Genomic DNA, 19,386 nt, shown 5'->3' with positions numbered 1-19,386 from the left:
TAGGATGAGGGCCCTTTAAAGGGAGGAGTAGAGAGGCGCGGCTGCTAAGGAGTCGCTGTCACTGTTCTCAGGGCTCCAGTCACACCGGAGCCTTTAGAAACCCACACAGACCGCGGCCGCCTGGGTAATCCCCGCAAACCCGGCTGATAGATTCACCATGGCAACGCTAATAGTACATAATATTTGAGTCTATTCACAAGGACATCCAGGGGCTTAAAGAAAGAGCCCCCGTCCCTCTCCATAAAATAAGACGCGTCGGGAATGATAACATGAACGGCGGCAAGCAGAACGCAGCCCCTATTGAAGCCAGGTCTGGGGTCTCTCAGGGGATTTGTCGGGGGACTGGTGACAATGTTGGTGACGGGGGAGGTACTGGGTGGGGTTTAACATTGTGGTAATAGTAGAAAGGGGTGGAGATGTTGGTGGTGGTGGTGGTAATGCTGGTGGTGAATATGGTGATGGTGGTGGTGGTGGTGAATGTGGTGATGGTGGTGGTGGTGGTGGTGGTGAATGTGGTGATGATGGTGATGGTGGTGGTGGTGATGGTAAATGTGGTGAACATGGTGATGTGGTGGTGGAGCTGGTGGTGGTGAACGTGGTGATGGTGAACGTGGTGATGGTGAATGTGGTGAACGTGGTGATTGTGGTGAATGGGTTGGTGAAGAGGGTGGTGATGGTGGTGGTGGTGGTGGTGATGAATGTGGTGACGGTTATGGTGGCGATGGCGATGGTGGCGATGGTGATGGTGGCGATGGTGATGGTGGTGAATGTGGTGGTGGTGATGGTGGGGGTGTGGTGATGGCGATGGTGGTGAATGTGGGGATATTGGTGGTGCTGAATGTGGTGATGTGGTGATGGTGGTGATGAGGTGATGGTGGTGATGGTGGTGAAGAGGTGATGGTGGTGAAGAGGTGATGGTGGTGATGGTGGTGATGGTGGTGATGGTGGTGATGAGGTGATGGTGGTGATGGTGGTGATGGTGGTGATGAGGTGATGGTGGTGATGGTGGTGAAGAGGTGATGGTGTTGGTTGTGATGGTGGTGAAGAGGTGTTGGTGGTGAAGAGGTGATGGTGGTGAAGAGGTGATGGTGGTGAATGTGGTGATGGTGGTGAAGAGGTGATGGTGGTGAAGAGGTGATGGTGGTGAAGAGGTGACGGTGGTGATGGTGGTGATGGTGGTGAAGAGGTGATGGTGGTGAAGAGGTGATGGTGGTGAAGAGGTGACGGTGGTGATGGTGGTGATGGTGGTGAAGAGGTGATGGTGGTGAAGAGGTGATGGTGGTGAAGAGGTGACGGTGGTGATGGTGGTGATGGTGGTGAAGAGGTGTTGGTGGTGAAGAGGTGATGGTGGTGAAGAGGTGATGGTGTTGGTGGTGATGGTGGTGAAGAGGTGATGGTGGTGAAGAGGTGATGGTGGTGAAGAGGTGATGGTGTTGGTGGTGATGGTGGTGAAGAGGTGATGGTGGTGAAGAGGTGATGGTGTTGGTGGTGATGGTGGTGATGGTGTTGGCGGTGCCTTACTATAATCCAGAGCCAAGGTCACCAGCAACGCTTGGCACCTTGAAATAAATCCATCACCCCCTGATTCTACTCACTCCACAACAATGCTGTTAATTTTGGACTTCCCTGTATTCTCTGCTCCTGGGGGGGGGGGGGGAGTGGCTGGGTGGGGGGAGGGCTGGAGCCTGGCCTCCTGCCCGGATACACTACAGAGAGCCAGAGAGGGGGGGGGGGGGGGGGGGGGGACCACGGTGCTCTGCTCTCATCGACAGCTGATAACCAGCCTCTCAGGGCGTCTCTGTGACCGGCTGATAGTCCTGTACCTCTCTCTCTCTCTGACACGGCCTGTTCTTTTCCCCTAACAATAGCTGTCCTCTCTCTGTTCTTCCACACGTTGGAGAGGTAATCAGGCCTCTCCGGCACGGAGCGATGCGATGTTCCCAGTTGTCAAAGCCCCACAGTGTTTCAGCGGTGATGTGAACGTTTGAGCCTCAGGCGTTCTCATTTAATATTCAACATCCCGAAAAGTATTTTTCTTCGATCAAAGTTTGCAAAATGGTGTCTGGGGGGTGCGGCAGAGATTTAAACACAGATTCAAAATTCTCCGTTCTCCCGCGCCTCGATGTGAGGAAAGCTTTGCGTGTGCAAAGCCGGTTACATCACCAGGTTCTTTCCCAGTACATCAGCGAACAAGAGTCTAATCTTGGGCTCCATTTGAAGTTCTGTTAAGCCTGTCTCCTTTAATCCCCGCTCTTCAAGCCTGACCTCTGGGGAACGCTCACAGCAGGGGGTCTCTCCTGTCTTTTCATCCTCCTGGATCCTCTCTTGTGATGAGAACCAGCGAGCATGGGGTGTGGCAGCAGCCAGAGGGTAACGCCCCAGATGCCCCGCCCCCCCCGCGCTAGTGTCCGATCGCTTCCGGTTCCGGCGGTAACGAGGGCCGGCATGATGAGTCAACGGGGCCCCCCGATGTGTGTCGATAGGCCCTGACTCACGGGCCTATTAACATGTTCCATGCGCTGACGAAACACAGAGATCAGCTTGTTTAACGCAGCAACAGGTGGATTATGAGCAGCGGGCCCGTTATGAAACAGTGGTAATCAGGTCCTCCGTATCCCTGCGACTAATCCGCCCGGACACAGTGAGTCAGCGGCCAGGCCAGGTCCCACCTAATTGGCCCAAACAAACCCAGCTGAATGATTGCGACTATCGATTTGACGCAACAACAAGCTTAAATCAAACGCAGGCAGCCTGAGCTGCTCTGCACTATTTATAGTAAGACGGAACAGCTTTCCAAGTATCCTTACGAAAGCTCCCTGCCTGCCCCAAAGCAAACATTTGGGCTGAACTCTGAGACGCAATGCTGAGTCACTGCACTGCGCCGCGTGAGTTAGCGCTGTCAGAAACAAAATGGCTGCCTTGCTAAGGCAGCCACAGGACTGTCTTGGGTCATCAATCAGTGACAGCACGCCGCTCGGGGCTCCTGCCTGTCGCACTGCAACACATTAAAAGGCCATTAACAAAGGGCGCTGTAGCCCCACAATGCCGTTCACCTCCTGCTGAGGTGAGGACTGGCGACAGGTCATCCAGCCCCAGTCTATCTGTCAATCACCTTGTTAGCCATGATGCTAGCTGGGTAGTCACAGTGTGTCTGTCAATCACCTTGTTAGTTATGTATCGCTAGCATCACTAGGGCTTACATCCATAAACACTTTCAAAGGTCATCTTCTTTATTATATAAAAGAAGCCAATTGCTTAATATCGACTTATATATGATTATATTATTTAATTTGTAAAGGTTCTTATAGGTGTCTAATGCTAGAATAATTGTGTGTATTGATGGGGATATTCTGCACACACACACGTTTAAAAACAAATACGGACACACACGTACACAAACACTGAGCGCCGCCACATTGTGCACTAACTTTCAACTGATTTAAGACGTCAGACACGTCGACTGCGCAGCCATCCAGTGGAGATACGACCTCATCAACACAGAGGCGTGCCGTTTTCAGTCTGGGGGGGGGGGGGGTGCTTGAGACGGCCTCCTCCCTTGGGGCGACAGAGTACTGAGACAGAGCATCGCCACGCCGCTCGTCTCCAGAGCCACCGCTGTCACAGTCGTAAATGTACCCCCCCCCCCCCCCCCCCCCCCACCACCCACCCACCACCACTCCTCACTACTCTCTCCCTAATGGGTTGTCCTGAAGTGACCCCCCCCCCCCCCCCCACTACTCTCTCCCTAATGGGTTGTCCTGAAGTGACCCCCCCCCCCCCCCTCGGATTGAAGCCCCACAGGCCAAGGCAGGAGGCTCAGGACTCCGCCCCCCAGCACCCTGGGGATCCAGCTGCAGCCCAGGAGTCCTTAGTTCAACAAACACAGACTTGTTTACAAAATAAAAGTCCTTTAAACCCTTTATTTCCCTTTCAAAATATGCCGTAGGCAGTATAAAAACCAACATGAATAATTCATCCTCATGTTGACTTTAGATTTGTTAATGTAATATTCTCAGGGTTAAAGTTCGGACGACAATAAACAGGATTCTCCATTCCTTTCGGTTTTAAATCTCAAACCGTCAGATCATAAGTCAACCAGACTTTCCCCTTGAGACTCATCTGACAGGACCCCACTGCCATTCACCAATTCATGCACACATTCACACACCGACGGCGGAGTCAACCATGCAGGGCGACAGCCAGCTCGTCGGGAGCAGCCAGGGTTAGGCGTCTCGCTCAGGGTCACCTCGACACTCAGCTAGGAGGAACCCTGGATCAAACTAGCAACCTTGCGGTTACCAGCCGACCCGCTCTACCTCCTGAGCTACTGCCACCCCCCCCCCGAGGACCAATCCACTAGCATTGTCGCTCAATATGACTTAAGCTGCTGATAACGAGCTAGCTTTGTCATTAGCAGGTAGCCTCTGCCACGCTAACCGGGCACTAATGACAACCCATAATCTGAGTCCTCGTGGGAGAACCACCGCTGAGGAAGAACGGTGCTATCTGACCTCATCAATCATGCCGTGTTGCAGGCTTCAGTTTTTCATCAGCAGAATGTGCCGGTTGTCATGGTGACGAGGAGGAGACAGAGGCTGGCAGCTTGATCTGTTGTCTAAGGTTCAGTGACTCTGGGGCCTTCCAAGAATCAAGACGGAATTCTGAAGAATGCCTTTCAATAATTCCATCTGTCGGAAGCCAACAAGGGGGAGGTGTTCAAACGAAGTGCAACACTTTCGCTTGAGTTCTTATGCTTTTCTTAAAAAAAATGTTTTAATGAAGAGGATCGCTTAATACCTAAATTAATAGTATTAATACTCAAACTTGAGTGGGGTTTTTTAACGGAGGTTGCTTACCAGAATAATAATTTCTGAGGGGACTTTTTTACTTTGACTTGAATAACAGAAGAGTACTTTTTCTTATATGCGAATGTAATCCCTGGCTAGGTGTATATAGACATTAAATGACGTTGGTGACATGGGCTCTTATCAGCAGGGTTTGCTGGTTAGCCCCACATTCATCTCCCCTATCTCTACTCCTCTGCTCTCCACTTTTGAAGCCACGACACCCGTCTTTGATCCCATCAGATTTGCCGTCTTCTTCTGTCATATTTACTTCGGGCTCACCAGGGGAGGCCAGCTCAGGGCTTCAAGCTAAACGTCTTTTGAATTTAAAAGTAGGAAGAATTTTTGTCGACAAACCAGGATACGAGGGCACCAAAGCCCTATGTTCAGACACTATTTTGCATCCCACTGCTCACACAAACAAAGTACCTATTCCCATGATGACACCTACTGCCAGAGTGAGTCGATGTCATTTTTACCAAAACACACACGGAAGGATAGCTCTACCCAGTGAGAAACTGAGTGCGATAGCTCTACCCAGGTGTGCCTCTGTATCCGCTCTGAGCCAATCAGACGGCTCCGCTGGAGCTCCCCCCCCCCCCCAACACAGATGGAGGGGAAGGTTGTTTATCTCCCCGGGGAGCCGGTAGAATGTGACATGTCTCCAGAACCGCTCAATTGAGACAAACAGCCCTGTGGACGCCGCCGAACGAGAGCATGACACAGCAGTTGCCACGGTGTCTTCCTCGGACGCTGTCAGGCAGCGTTCTCCCACCTGTCTAACACTCTGAGACTGCGTGTTGTCACATGGTGAGAGAGGGAACGTCGGACCGTTTCACACTTGCTATCGAACGCCGATCACAACCAAACAGCTAAAAATACAGGTGAGAACACTCGCATCAGGTCCAGAAACAGTTAAACAAAGTCACACCGGGGATGCCCATTCCCACGTTCCACCACATAAGACACATGGCTGGGAGGTCAGACTGATGGGATCCACTCATTCAAGACCTTCTAGCCACCTTGCGTGGCCAACAGCCTTATTGGCAGGTGAATATAGTAAACCATTATGTTTCGGGAGCTTGCTCAGATGTGTGCGGAACAACCATTGGCTGGTCCCCCATAATGCGCTTTCAAGTAAAATCACTCCTGGTAAAGTTGAATGAGTTATCTGGGATGCAACCACAGAGTCACACAATCTCCAAGGACAGCAGGGGTTCGCAAAAATACCAAAACACCCTTGTGTCCACACTATTCTGAACGTGAGGTCATCGTAAATCAACTCTCTGCTCTTCAGGATGTGTTTTTGTAGTCTCGAGCGGTTTGTCTAAATTATGAATGTATTCTGAGGGAGTATCACGGGCGTACATGAAAGCGCTCTAGCCGCTCGCCGCAGGGTTTCTGTGTCGCCGATTAAAGATGCAGGGGTTCAAAGCGTCTGCTGAAGGACTACACCGTCAGAGGACGACCCTGTCCGCTGCCTCCAGCTCCGTCCTCTGGAGAGACATAAGTAGTTTGGAGGCGGCCACACCCACACACCCATGGCGTAACCCTACCAAACAGGCCTAATCCCCTTTACTAAACCAACACGACAGATGACACAGGGAGGGTTGCGGGTGCGACGCGCAGACAGGATTAGGGTAAAGACCCGCCCTACATGGTACCAGCGTGGCTCTTGTTCAGAGGTTTGATTATGCCATGGTTCAATGGACGATTATCACCAAAGGAACCACGTTTTCTTCTTTTAAAGACAGGAGGGGGAAGAGTGACGGGAAAGAGGGTGGGAGAAGAGAGGGAATGACACACAGAAGAGGGACTCGGAGGGAATCGGCCATAGATCACGTGGTTAGCAGCACACTGGTGAGCGGAGACACGCAAGGACAACAATTGTTGACGTCTGCTCAAAACGTTATCTCTCGCTCCTCAGCGGTAGATGTAGCGCTGAGTCAGAGTCCCGTCGTCATTACGGATATCCTCCGCCTTTGACCACAACACTTGGAAGAGGCTTGAAGCCAGAGCGGCCGAGCAGCCAGAACGTGCACACAGGGTGCCGTGGCGAGGCCTTCCTGTTGGAGTAGCACATTGTAATCCCATCCATTCTCTGGGCCTGGGGTATCAGGCGCTCCCCTCACGTCCGGTGGTTGGACAGGAAGCGCGACGCAGAGGAATGTGTGTGAGGTAGACGCAGCAAGCATGTCTTCCATGTTCCAACAAAAGGGTCTGCATGACCAGGAAATAACAAGCCTGTCCGCGCTGTCTGTGCACTTCCTGAGGCCGTGCACTCATAAAGAGCTACGCATACAGCGATGCAGCTACATGCGTACGCAGGAATGCGGGATTAGACAAACACACACAATGACACGCAAACTTAAACATACAGGAATAGACACATGTATAGGACGACACACTCGAACACACACACACACACACACACACACACACAGGAATAGACATGCATACGAATACATAAACACACACACACACACACACACACACACACACACACACACACACACACACACACACACACACACACACACACACACACACACACACACACACACACACACACAAAAATACAAGAATAGAAACGCACATAGGAATAGATACACACAAGCACACACACAGAAAGTTCAGGAAGTTTTTACTTCACACATTTTGAAGTACGCCTCCTTATGGGACCTGTGGTCTGGTGACAATCACAGGAAGAGCAGGAAGGAGGGCGGAGGGAGGGAGGGATGGGGGGGGGGGGGGGGGGGTAGTATGGTGTTTTCCTGACTAGAGAGACCAGGCCCTGCACAACCCTATCTAGGATGACAGAACGGGCCGAACATCTGCAGAGAGAGAATCCCCACTAGGAATGACCCCGAGAGACGGAGACAGAAAGAGAGAGCGACTATGGACAGAGAGAGAGAGAGAGAGAATTGATGAATAGAGAGGGACAGAGAGAGAGAGAAAAAAAAATCTGGATAGAGGGGGAGAGATACAGTGAAAAAGAAAGAGGGGAAGCGAAAGAGAGGGAGGGAGGGAGAGAGCAGGGGGAGAGAAAAGAGAGAGGGCTAGGGCCTAGTGGAAGCAGGTTGTGGGGGTCTATTGTTCGGTAAGCTCCGCCCCTCGACTCCGGCTCCCACCTCTAGTTATGAACAATGAACGGAATAAAAAACACACGCACAGAAAAACTCTGCTCTCGCTGTTCGTGACGACATCATGGGGATAACAGAGCAAGGAAAACGGCCTGAAGGGCTGACTCACACCCAGCAGCTCAACACCGCCACACACACAGCAGGTCCTTCAGGGGCAGGAGGGGGTTAGGGGGCAACATGTTGAAGGACGCCTATAATTTACTATGCAGACATTGGGGTTCGAACCCAGAACACCCTGACCACTCAAGCTTCCTGCCCCATGTTAGACTTGGAAACGTGCCATAATACTGACGCAAGAATGCTGTTTCAATCCATCCCTCAGCGCCTTCATCACACTGAACAGCCCAATAACACAGGGAACATCGTTTAGCCAGCGCACATTCCAGGTCTCCTTGAGGAGCAGGCGTTTGACCCACACAAAAGGTCAGTACCGGCAGAGCCGCGATGGAGTTGACCTTTAACCCTCGGGCTCTAGCATTCCTGATTAAAGGGCTGCTGTGAGCTGGGGGGGGGTTGGGGGCTAAAGGAAAGGTGAAGGGGGTGGTGGTGGTTGGTGTACCTGGAGGGAGGGGGGGGGCAGGGCCAGGACAGGTCTGACATTTCAAAGTGAGGGTCAATCAAGTCCGGGGTGGATTTAGTTTGAGAAGGAGAGCTGTACGGAGCGACACGCGTGCCGCAGAAGGTTATCTCCGGCCAGACCGCTTCCCGCCCAAAGGCCTGCTAGCAGGGAAACACACAGCCAATCAGGTGGGGCGTTGAGACGGACATGACAGCCTACAAATGAAATCAGAGTGTAATTATGAGGAGAATGTGTGTGTGTGTGTGTGTGTGTGTGTGTGTGTGTGTGTGTGTGTGTGTGTGTGTGTGTGTGTGTGTGTGTGTGCTTGCATACGAGTGTATGTGTTCCTATGATTGAGTGAGTGAGTGAGTGAGTGAGTGAGTGTGTGAGTGAGTGTGTGCGTGCTCGCTTACAAGTGTATTTTTGTGTGTGTGTGAACAAGAAGGAATAACAAAGTTTCAAATATCAAGCCATTTAAATTCACACTTTACATTCATATATGAAATCACTTAACCATACACAGTAGATTTATTATCTAAATAATTATACAGTATTCTCCAATCGGTGGGTCTCCCATTCTGTTCTTAATGCCACCCTTAGACTGGTTACCAGGGCTCAGACTGATGCCTTCACCGTGACATTAGCATATTAGTGTTTGGTAATTACACAACACCCGCTAGACGCCTGCTAGGAAAGGCGTTGGCATCAAGGTAGCCTTGATCCAGGGATCATCTGGCAGTAACCACCCACATCTTTCAGTCTGCAAAGTGTAAACATCCTAGCTGGTGTGGGCGTTAAGTAATACTGTGATGTGTTATTAAGGAGCTTGAGTATGGATTACTGTCAAAGACACAGCATCCATCACCCGTCTCTCCCAGACTCTTATGGGGGAAAATAAAGAAGCAATCAACTCACCCACTCAGCACGCTAATTGCTAACACTAGCCCCGCCCCCCTGGGGACTCCTAATCTTCACTCAGAGGACACAGAGGATTGTATGTGTTTGGGTTTGTTTTTGTATGTGGGTGTGTGTGTATGTGTGAATATGTATGCACATGCATGTCTAGTCATTTTCATGGGTCTGTGTGGTTATATACGCACGTACATGTCCAGGTGTTTGTGTGTGTGTGTGTGTGTGTGTGTGTGTGTGTGTGTGTGTGTGTGTGTGTGTGTGTGTGTGTGAATGGTGTGTTTGTGTTTTGCTAATAGACATTTAATTAGTGAAGGACTGAGCTCTGTGGTTTGCCAGTGTCATCACTCACCAACCAATTAGTGAGCAGGTAAACAGCTGCCCCATTCTCAGCCAAATACCACACGCACACACACACACACACACACACACACACACTACTACATGCCCAGGAATTTTGACATACACACACTTACTCAGAAATTTCAGGAAAAAAAAATATTCATGAGCGGTCAATGCAAGCATGCACAAACAGACACATACCAACACTATCACACTGCGATAGAGGTTGATAAGTGAGAGAGTGGGTAGAGTAGTGAGAGATCCTAGAGTAGTGAGGTGGTAGAGTAGTGAGGTGGTAGAGTAGTGAGAGGTGGTAGAGTAGTGAGGTGGTAGAGTAGTGAGATGGTAGAGTAGTGAGAGGTGGTAGAGTAGTGAGGTGGTAGAGCAGTGAGGTGGTAGAGCAGTGAGGTGGTAGAGTAGTGAGGTGGTAATTAGTGAGGTGGTAGAGTAGTGAGGTGGTGGAGTAGTGAGGTGGTAGAGTAGTGAGGTGGTAGAGTAGTGAGGTTGTAGAGTAGTGAGGTGGTAGAGTAGTGAGGTGGTAGAGTAGTGAGGTTGTATAGTAGTGAGGTGGTAGAGTAATGAGGTGGTAGAGTGTTGAGGCTGTATAGTAGTGAGGTGGTAGAGTAGTGAGGTGGTAGAGTAGTGAGGTGGTAGAGTGTTGAGGCTGTATAGTAGTGAGGTGGTAGAGTAGTGAGGTGGTAGAGTAGTGAGGCGAGTAGAGTAGTGAGGCGAGTAGAGTAGTGAGGCGAGTAGAGTAGTGAGGTGGTAGAGTAGTGAGGGGAGTAGAGTAGATCAGTTTTCAACATCCTCATCATTAGTGAAAATGTCCTTGTTCTAATTCATTAGAAGCCACTCCCACTTAATCGTAACAAATCCCCAAAATGTGGCTAGCCACTCTGCATCCAGACCGTAATCCAGATTCACCTTTAGATTCATCAGCATCTAGATGGTGTTTTGATGTCATGCTGCGCAGGTCAGTGTGTACGGGTGAAGTGCATCATGGGAGATGGACGGCGGCCAGAGACATCAGCACGGAGAATGCGAGCAAAAAAGCCGCCAGCACTCCGCTGATCCGCTCAGCGTTAGAGAGCTAAATGTCAACCCCCCCCCCCGGGGGAGTTTGTTTCTCCGCGAGTTTGACAGAAGTCTTGTCGCTCTCTCTCTCTCTCTCTGTCCGTCTCTCTCTCTCTCTCTCGCTCCATCATTGAATCAGTGTCTCTCGACCGTGGACAACAGGGGTGATCAGCAGGGTCTATTAATAGCAGCAGTCAGCAAAGGATGGACCGGAGACGGCCTGACTTTTACTGACAGGGCTTCCATTGGTTACCGTGGAGACCGCTTGGCTCCACGACCGGCCAACCACTGCTGGGTGTATTTCATGGGGACGCAATATGTGTTAGTGTTATAGTGCGTTGTTATCGGAATATGATGTGTGTCTGAAATGTGTGTGCGTAAATAGTTGTTTGTTTGTCTGAGAGCGCGTTTTGTGAGTGTGAGTGGGTGTAATGGTGTGTGCCTGTGACTGAATTGTAGCAACGCGTTTCTGTATGCATGCATGTGAGCAAGTTTTGTGGGTGCATGCGGGTGTGCAGCGTGCTCAAAAAACACGGTGACGCATATGGACCAGTCCCAACGGCAGCAGATGCAGAAACTCACTATTACTACGCAGAACGGGGGAGGGAGAGAGAGGGGGGAAGGTGAGGCATACACTGAGAGATGGAGCGAGAGGGCGAGGGAGAGACAAAGCCAGAGAGGGAGTTAAAGGTGAGAACGTGAGGCAAGAACCGAAAGAGAGAGAGAGAGAGAGAGAGAGAGAGAGAGAGAGAGAGAGAGAGAGAGAGAGAGAGAGAGAGAGAGAGAGAGAGAGAGAGAGAGATAAATCAGTGCCGTCTACGCCGGTTGACAGCCAGAGTTTACTGCAACCGACTGCAGTGTTTTCCCTGTCCGCTGCGTCCAACTCGTCCGACGCTCCTCAGAGCAAACACCAGACCTCACTCCTCTCTCCTCCTCCCCCTCGCTTCTCATCGATTCTCTGCTGCTCTTCTATTTTCCTCCCCGGTTCTCCTCCTCTTCTCCTTGCTATTGCTCCTCCTCTGTCCTTCTGTCCATCACTCCCTATCCCCTCCTCCCCCCTCATCCACTCTCTTTACCTCCACTTCTCCTTCTTTTCGCACCTCCTCTCTCCGTCCTCTCTCCTCCTTCCTATGGCTTCTCTTCTTCTCCTAGTCTCCTTTCTCCCTCTCCCCCACCCCACCTTGAGTGGAGTCTGTGCAGTCTAAACCAGGAGGACAGACCAGTCTGCCTGTTTAATTCTGGGTTTGGATGTGGATCAGGCTGAAGAAATTGGGGATCGAACCCAGTACCTTTCTGACAATCTAACAACCACATCATCCAATCTCCCCTGTGGCTTTAGAGCAGCTGCGTGCGTGCGTGCGCGCGCGCGCGCGTGCGTGTGTGTGTGTGTGATTGTGTTGATGCTTGTGGCATCTCTTCTCTCTGCCCACAGTCCTTACAGCACGCTGGTGGTAAACGCCACCGTTTCCATGGAGATGAGGCTGACTCACAACAACCCACCCCACACTTTCCCACAATCTGAACACAGACACACACACACACACTTGCATGCACACACAGACACACACAGACACACACACACACGAGTGGCTAAGTAAAATGGCACAGTGTAATTTTTCTGTATCCGTTTTTTCCATTGCTGCAGCCTTATTTCGTTTATTGTCAACACCTCTAGAAATTAATTTCTGGGGCGAAAAGAAAGGTGGGTTGAAGTAGCAAAAACTCGAAAAAGAAAGGAACAAAGAAGGATTAGATTGGAAAATGCATAAAAGGGAAGAGAGAATGAGAGACTGAAAAGAGACAGAAAATGTGCAAAAGAGAAGACAAATTATGAAAAAGGTACAGCAATAGAGCAAAAGGGATAAAGATGAAGAGCCAGCGAAAGAGAGTCAGAGAGCGAGAGCAGTGTAAAAAAAAAAAGAAAGAGACAGAGAGACAGAGAGACAGAGAGAGAGAGAGAGAGAGAGAGAGAGAGATTACATTCATACAAAGCAATTCCTAACAGGGAGTGACAAGGTGCCAATAGCCTCGTAAGCGCCAGCGGTGTCCCTGCAGTCACTCGATGATGACACGCTGTTTCCCATGATCCCGCGGGAGGTCAGAGGATATAACGGGAACGTGTTGCGCCGTTCATCCCCGTTGAAGTAATTAGGCTTGAGGCTTTGTTCACATATGCCGCTAGTAGAATGTAGACATGTTTTTAATCAAGGTTTTGCATCCATACTAGCGGTGCTTGTGCCTTCTCGAATGCCCAAAACACTTGCCCCAGTCGCCGATGTATAGGTTATGTCACACACACCTGTGTGTGACACAGGTGTGTCACACACAGGAAACCTTCTGCTTTTATCGGCCACACTACAACGGGAGACTGGCATTTTGAAACAGATCTACTTGAGATGGCGTCCTTCAAAAATTATTTTTTTCTGCAGAAGAAAATGCAGTTTTAGTGTGGACCGAAAGCCTGTACAGAGCCAAAATCTATGTTTTCAACTCTATCTGCAGAAGTGTGGTAAGGTAAGCCTTTTAAACAATGGTATGTTTAAAGGGTATTGAGAGGTGAAACACACTCATCTAATAGGAATGATTGCTCACGGTGTTTGTATTTGTTATTCAACTATTGAACTATGAAGCATACTGTACAAGTCAAACAAAGTCCACACGGTAGGAATTCATCAAATGCATCTCTAGGGTTCTCAGAGAACGCCAGCGAGATAGAACTGGTGCTCAGGCTAGCAGAGTGAAGTAGACGTGTCTGAGAGAAGTTGCTACGGTAACAAGAGTCCAACCCTTCACCTCCATCAAGGATTTCTCCACACACACACACACACACACACACACACACACACACACACACACACACACACACACACACACACACACACACACACACACACACACACACACACACACACACACACACACACACACACACACACACACACAGTTGTGAAGTAGTTGAGAAACAAACAAACAGGCCTCACAAGCAAGCTTTGTACACAGTCTTCTAAGACTCAGTAGACCACTGCAGTCCCTGTATCTTAATCCTCAAGCATCACATCCCATAATAAGCAACTAGGCAACACCTGCCAGCATTGTTCCCCCTCTGTCACATGACCCTGCAGGCTAACCTGAGGGTGATGGGGAGGGGGGGGGGGGACCCCAAACCTATAATCCCATTAGTGGTTCTCAACCTGGGGGTTGGGTTCTCCTTTGGGGTCGCAAGATAACATTTTGCGGGTCACTAGATCAGTCATAGAATTGTAAACCAGTTGACCAACAAACGTTAGTTGTGTTTAATTCTAAGAACATGGATTTAAAAATACACATTTACAATATATACATGCTAACCAAGAGTTTATTTTGCAAAACAAAGTTAATAAACAAAGAGAAGATGGTTGCTTGTCTCGAATGTATCAATGTATTAATGAGTGGAAAATAATCAAAACATTAGTTCACAATGTTAATAGTTAGTTGCAGCCCTAGGATCCACTGTCTAAGACCCAATACTGATTACTGAATTACCATTCTGCAATTTCTGTTTTACTTACCACACACGTAGATGACATAGTGCTTTGGTCGCCTTTCCACATTCAAGTTTGAAACCCCATCACTGACAACACAAACATGTTTTCAAATGAACAGGGCTATGGAAATGCCTGTCAAGCTCTAACATGGAGGACTTATAAATGAGAAAAAAAACAGGAAATGTTTACGCCAACAAAATGTCGGAGGAGGACTTATTGGGTTTAATTCTGTTTTCAAGATTCAAAAATAAGTATGAGATTATACCCATTTTTATGTTGACAAAGCGTCAAATGAGCATGTTTCTGAAAACATGGTTTGGTTCTATCAACCAAGGAGAATAAGAAGGAATAGATGGGAATAGTTTCCCCCGCTGTCTCTTAGGTACATTTATAGAGTTGATGCAATGTGTGGCTTTGTTCCAGACAGATCAACACACAGATTAGCACATTCTGTGTGTGTACGTGTATGTGTGTGTTGTCCAGAGGGGGTTTTGGGGCACGCGGTGTTGGTGGTTATCCTCTAAACCTGGGATATCCACCAGGGATTAGTGACCCCAATAAAATATCTACCCAGAATAATCACCTCTGTGTTCCCAAACTCCCTTAGTTAGTCGGTGTCTATTCCTAATATCTAAAGATATGTAAATACAGTAAAACACTCTACAATATGGGTAAATTAATGAACAATTAATAAGCATTAGTTATCAGCCCCCAAATACTGACATTTTAGTAATAATTTATCCTAATGTTAAATAAATCATTTGGTACATTTGGTACATAGCTTTGGGACATTTCCACTTTTTCCTAAGAAAATGAAAAATAGCACTTTATTTTTTTTAATCAAGTCCCGTTACGTAACCCACTGCCGGGACCCGTCAGCCATCGAGGTGCTTATCAGGCCATGGAGCGCGGCCCCCAGGGTCCTTCCGGGCCCTGAGGGCCGGCCCATCAGGGCTGGGGAGGGGGATCAGAGTGGCATGGCTGGCTCGGAGGAATGGGAGGAATCCCCCCTCTAAACACCGGGTTCCGGCTGCTGGGACGCTCGCCCCCCCTCTTATCGCACCGTGGGTCTCGGCCCCGCGTTAATCATCCTCCCAGGAGCCCGGGAGGGTCAGGGGCCCACCCTCGACCTCCACCGGACAGTGTCTACTCCCAGGGGGGGGGGGGGGGGGCGGGAGGGGCACTGGACCAAGGCCTGGCTGGTATAGGACAGCTAGACTGGCCTCCAATAAGGCTGTGTTTGGTAAGAATAGGGTTATTCTATGTAACCAGGGTTCATATCGCTAACTAATTATTCATCGTGGTAGTGCCACACACTTGGCTGCAGGATAGTCTCCTAGTGGGAGTTCGCCTGCTCGCTGGAAGGTACTGGGTTCCATCCCCAATGGCTGCAGCTAGTTTTTGCATCTTCAACTAAGACGTCTGCCAGCGTCTACCTCCTCCTCAATGTCATCTAAATTCACTGCAAGTCTATGGATTATAAAAGCGCTTGCTAAATGAATAGTACCGTGCAGCATCTCAGCAGCCTTTTACTGCCATGAGATGACTTGAGAGACAGCCTTCAAAATAGGTTCATCATGACGCCACTAAAACAAACCACAATCCTTTCTCACTATACTGTATTCAAAAAACCGAATTACAACACCATAATACACCCTTAGCATCAACAAGCGTTCAGATTGAACTCGGTGCAATACACGACCACTTCATAATCTCTCCATTAATAAGCCCATTGTCGTGGCTTGGTGAATCGATACAGTGTTGTAACCACACAGGATTAAGAGGATCACGTGTGCGTATTGATATTTTATCACACAGCTAGCCTCCAGCGCACACACACACACCACACACACCCCCCACGTCAGTCCACTACGGCCCCATGCTGGGCAGACAGTGGTGGTCATGATACCGCTCTAATGGGATTGTAAATGTCATCGATGCTGATAGAAGGACATGTTGTGGTGGCCTTCCGTGGGCTCTTCCTGCTGCCCTCTCTCGACCACCAGCGTAAGTGGCTTCATGATGGCCACTCTCCCGCCCTCAGCTTCCCCTTCATGAATGGAGCAGGGTCCGCTTCTTGTGGCTGAAGAGAGCCCTGATTTTGTGGATCATGTGTATGTTGTCCGTCCTTCCAAACAGCAGGTTTCAGTGCGGCAGTAGCGAAGCCTAGACCTTGTGTGGATGTGTGGAACGCCGTCACGGCTGCAGTGTAACCCACTCTAGCCCCCCACCCTCGGTGTGGGGGGCTTTGAAAACACAGGAAAGGAAAGAGTAGAGGCTGGTTCCCCCTTTGACGGGGTTCTGGTCTCTATTTCGCGTGTATGATATGTTTTCTCAGGCTTGGGGAAGGCTGTCGACACCCACCTGGGTACATAGCGGGAGCTGGGGTGGTGGTGGTGCTGCTGCTGGTGGTCGGGGGGGGGGGGGGGGGGGGGGGGAGTATTTACTCTGGGGAGGGGACAAGGAGCTGTACCATTCTCCACCGGTCATGAGGGACACTTAGCTGGCCGCAGGAGAGATCACCAAGGACCTTTTAAAGCCGCATTCCTTTCCAGCGCTATCCCATGGTGCCTTGGGGCCTCGATCGCGGCAGGCTTCACCCCAGGTCGGCACGGGGACCTTAAAGAGCAGAACTCTGTTTCCTGGTAACGCATCCACAAGATAAGGCAGTTTTGGGTGGGTCCAGTTATTGCAGGGATGGGAACGCCGATATAATCTGAAGGTTTTCCAAAGGCGTTCCCAACATTTTCCAAAGTAAACTTCCGGGCACTTCCATTGCAGAGATGAAACAGTCCAATCATACCGCACGACACATCAGACAAGACAAGCGCTTTGATTGGTCAATTTAAGCATTTTCTGGAGCTCTCAATTCATTTATAATTTAGAAATGTTGCTTCTCTCAATTAATTATGCATTCAAGTTATACGGTTTGACAAAAGCCAAGTAATACAAACCCTAACATCATAAAACCATTTATGTTTGCCACTAGGAATCAAACTGCCAAATATAATTAGAATGGCACTACAATTTAAGGATGATAAAAAAATAAGGATGAATAATTTAATCCGAAATAGAAGCAAGTTAACCCTTTGAAAAGGATCTACACGAAACCGACCTAATATCAACTAACAAGCCTTTCATCATGTGCGATGACAGAACGTGGCACTCGGGCGGATCATCGGTTCTCCGCCGCTGCCCTATGAGCTTCCAGCCCAAAGCATACCACTAGTCTGAACACATCATTAATTCCAAGTGCTTTGACTAATGTCCGCTAATACCCATTCAGCGTATCGCAGCGTGTCGTCGTACCCCGAAGGAAGCCGTCAGCCACAGATGTCAATAACCCCAGCCGACCCCTCCCCGTGCACGGCATAGAGAGGGGGGGGGGGGGGGGGGGGGGGGGGCTTGAGGAGGGGGAGACTGTGGCCCCGAACAAAGGAGCGCGCGGGTTTCGACGGAGAGCGCGCAACCAAACATTCCGACCACAATGGGTGGGATGGACAGTAGGTTCAATGTGTGTGCATGTGCACTTGCTATGCACTTTACAGTCCACCATGTTGGCGGAAACAAAGAGCAGGCCGGCCAATGAAAAGAGGTATTTGGGCTTGGCGGCCTGGTTTTTGGTGGTCTTAAGTGTTTTTAAAGTGTGTGCGCTATTCGGCGCTTTGTTCCGCACATGTTGCTTAGTAATCCCCCACTTGAACCGTGGAGATAGTTGGGACACTGGGTCACTCCTGTCTAAAGTTGTCCCCCCCCCCACCAGAAAATGTGATACTTTTATAATACAATATACTTTAATTCAAAACAATACGCTATACTTTTAGTTGTTTTTTTTCATTTGGATTGTAAATTGAAGTGTCTAGGCCTGCTATTGGACGGCTACAGCTGGTCATTGCTATAACAAAAAAGCCAGCCTAAGCAATAAGTCTCTTTCTGACACAGCAGGTTCATTCATGCAATGGAGTCACATTGATGATGAATGTAGCCTACCACCTCGTCTCGTTCAGTAGCTTAAACACACACTCCTAAAGATCCCGTGGACGATCCACCGTATGAAAACTAGTCAACGCAGAATAAATTACTGGGGATATGCCGCGTTTTGCTCAGCAACTTTGCCAAACAAATGACATTCAAATAAATCATGAGCCTACCAGAACGTAGTGAAACGGGAAGCACGCTAATACGCTGTCTTTACAGTGGATCAGTCCGACACATCACTGTCATTAAGTTGGAAGTTCATACTGAAGCACACCGTATGGCGAGGTGGTTCATCGGAGATCCCTCGCCGGTGGATTCGATGCGACGCACCAACTTAATGGAAAGTTACGACCCGGGAATGACTCGTGTGAAAACGTTAAGCAAGGGGGAAACGGTCGATCATTCATCACGCTGATGATCATTCATCAGCACGAATGGGAAAATCGTAGCCTACATAGAAACAGATGACCGTGTCACAGACAAATGGTTGCGGCGTGTCACGCTGTACACCCCCCCCCCCCACATACACTCTAAACGCTTTCTTATTCCCCAGTACTGGTTTGGTTAGTAGCTGGTCTTAAAACAGGGACGTAAACGGATCGACTTACCCGCTGGACAAGGTGCGCTGTTACGTCGGCTACTCCGCGTTTAATCTGCAAGCCGCTGTGTCACAGTTCGCCTTCGCCACGCATGTCGCCGGGTCAGGATCGAGCGTCACACGAGTTGGGAACACAAGCCAATGAAAGCCCAACTACTGTACCGAGTCGTGGCCGCATCCCCCGGGAGGCAGCACGGTGTGTCGGGCGCCACCTCTCTCTCTCTCTCTCTCTCTCTCTCCTCCGCACTACGCCCCCATTCCCTCGTAATCTGCACGTTAGACAGATGGAAGTCTGTGAACTATACCCGATGTAAGAATGTGTAATCGGTAGCGTTGGCGGTGGGTATAAAAAAGAAAAAGAAAAAGGTGAACTACAATTATGAACGGTGCGTTGCGCAGGAGGCGCGTGGATCGC

General features: G+C 49.6%; 1 protein-coding gene across 3 annotated transcripts in view; it reads right to left on the bottom strand.

Annotated features, from left to right (window-relative positions):
• Positions 1-19,344, bottom strand: part of tmem108 (transmembrane protein 108) — a 36,836-nt gene extending 17,492 nt beyond the window's left edge. Inside the window, exon 1 of one of the 3 annotated variants that reach the window (XM_030349302.1) lies at positions 18,982-19,344. The gene's annotated coding sequence lies outside the window, so the exon portion shown is untranslated. Of the gene's footprint in view, positions 1-14,419; positions 14,639-18,981 lie in introns of those variants that run through there. The other 2 variants (XM_030349300.1, XM_030349301.1) reach the window with 2 other exon arrangements.
• Positions 19,345-19,386: the final 42 nt, after the last annotated feature.

This window comes from Gadus morhua, chromosome 23 (assembly GCF_902167405.1).
Source record: "Gadus morhua chromosome 23, gadMor3.0, whole genome shotgun sequence".
NCBI lineage: Eukaryota > Metazoa > Chordata > Actinopteri > Gadiformes > Gadidae > Gadus > Gadus morhua.
This window is presented reverse-complemented; position numbering and strand designations above follow the sequence as displayed.